At 39.4% G+C, this 2,365-nt stretch overlaps 1 protein-coding gene across 1 annotated transcript in view; it reads right to left on the bottom strand.

Annotated features, from left to right (window-relative positions):
* Lmln (leishmanolysin like peptidase) overlaps positions 1–2,365 on the bottom strand; it is a gene marked incomplete in the record, with an annotated part of 84,584 nt that overhangs the window by 64,134 nt on the left and 18,085 nt on the right.

Genomic DNA, 2,365 nt, shown 5'->3' with positions numbered 1-2,365 from the left:
TGTGCACCACCATGACTGGCCTGATTTTTTTTTTTTTTGGACCCCAAAGTCACATATGTCTTTAACACACGTGTGTGTATATATATATATATATTTTTTTTTTTAATTTTATGTGTAAAAGTGTATTGCCTACATGTATATTACTGCACCTATAAGTGAAATGCCCATAGAAGCCAGAAGATCCTCTAGAACTGTAGTTACAGATGGTTGTTAGCTGCCATGTGGGTGCTTGGATTTGAACTGGAGTCTTCTGCAAGAGCAGCCAGTACTCTTAACCTCTGAGCCATCTCTCCAACCCCAACACATGTATGTATTTTAAATTACATTTATTTATTATTTGTGTGTGTATGTGTGTAAATTGTTTGTCTTCTTGCACAATGTAGGTCTCAGGGATCAAACTCTGGTCATCAGACTTGGCAGCAAGCCCCAAGACATCTCTCTAGTTCGTGTATTTATGTTTTTAATTCGATTAACCCACTAATAGGTGGTATCACAGAAAAGTAATGATGTTTAAGCATCCTTCCTCAATATTATCTATTTAGCTTTTAAAAAATCAGAAATGGCTGGGTGTGCTGGTGCACACCTTTAATCCAAGCACTTGGGAGGCAGAGGCAGGTGGATCTCTGTGAGTTCAAGGCCAGCCTGGTCTACATAGAGAGTTCCAGGCCAGCTGGGGCTACAGGGAGACCCTGTCTCAAAAAGGAAAAAAGAAAAAAGAAAATCAGAAGTGTCACAGAGTAGGAAGCAGAATTTGTAAAATCAAAAAAAAGTCAAGAGAGATAAATAAATAATAAATAAATAATATGTTAGTAAAATGCCAAGGAATGCAGGGCCTGATGGCACAGGCCTGTAATCCCAGCTACTAGAGAAGTTGAGGCAGAGGGTCACCAATTCAAAGCCAGCCTGGACTACTGAATTCATTCAAGGCCAACTTGAGCAACTTAGTGAGAACCTATCTGTCTCAAAAAAACAAAAAAATGTATAACAATCATTTTTATTTTAAGCATTCTCTAACGCACATTCAGTACACACTTAGGAAATTTGAGAAAAGAAATGAAAGCCAAGTAAGCAAAGTATACAGGTGCTAACAGAAGGGCCGTCTGCAGAAGCTACACAACCTCCAGTTCCTCAAGAAGAAATTAAGAGCCAGACATGATAGCCCATGCCTGTAATCTCAGCATTCGAGAGGTGGAGGCTGAAGGACAGGAGTTCAAGATCAGTTTGGGCTACATAGCGAGTTCCAGGCCATTCTGGCTACATGGAACCCCATCTCAAAAAAAAAGAAACAAAAATAAAAATCTTAAAATGTTTTTTCATTTAAGTGTTTGCTTGTGCATGTGTCTGTGTGCGCAACTGAGGAGTCCTGAAGCGGTCATCAAGTCCCTTGGAGCTGGACTTTCAGGTGGTTGTGAGTTGCCCAACAGGGAGACTGGACTGTACCTCCAGTCCTCTACAAGAGCAGCCAGTGTTCCTACCCATCAAGCTAGATCTCCAACCCCTAAAAATGAAAAAAATTTTTTCCGCCCCTGACCCCCCCAAAATGAAAATTCTTAAAAGAAATTTAACCCAAATAATTGCTTAATTATGCTTACAAAAATCAATGATCTGTAATTTATCCATCTGCAGCAATCGTATTTTCTTATTTATATGAATAAATTGGCTTTTTGCTGTGTATATTTAAATTTATATTTTTCTGGAACAAGTAATAGATGTTTAATATAGAAAACCAGAACATTAAAAAATATATATAACGAGTTCCAGGCCAGCTGGGGCTACAGGGAGACGTCTCAAAAAGACCAAATAATAATAATAATAATAATAAAGAAAGCCACTAACCAACCTTCTTGGATGTTTAACAACCATACTTTGAGGCCTATAATAATTTGGTCAGAGGGACATAAAGGACAGTTTTTGTTCCTTGCTCTCCTAGGTCGACTAGTTCCAGGGGACTATGAACATCTCTCAAAATGTCCTATAACTGTGGTGAGTCACCTGTCCTCTTGATCAAGGAGGCTATGGAGACCTCATGGGATGGACCTGAACCAGTGTCCAGTCTACAAGGAGGAGGGTCAACACAGAGGAAACGTTTCCTCCATACTTCCAAGTGAAGCCAGCCATAATCGAGCAGGAAATTCTGACTTGTCCTCACATAGATGGTACTGGTGAAAAGAAAGGCCTAAGGAGCCAAAGGCTCCTCCTAAGCTCATGTGACCCCTTAGGAACAGATCCTCAACCAAACCAGCCTTAAGAATAAAAACAAATTGGTTTATTCAGGACAACTGCATGATCTTAAACACCCAACAGGAAAGTATAACCAAAGATTAAAGGGATCAATATAATTCTTTAAGAGTCCATGTGTATAGCT

This window comes from Nannospalax galili, unplaced genomic scaffold (genome assembly GCF_000622305.1).
Source record: "Nannospalax galili isolate Female #2095 unplaced genomic scaffold, S.galili_v1.0 scaffold598, whole genome shotgun sequence".
Lineage (NCBI taxonomy): Eukaryota > Metazoa > Chordata > Mammalia > Rodentia > Spalacidae > Nannospalax > Nannospalax galili.
The sequence above is the reverse complement of the archived record's forward strand: the minus strand, read 5'-3'. Positions and strand labels throughout refer to the sequence as shown.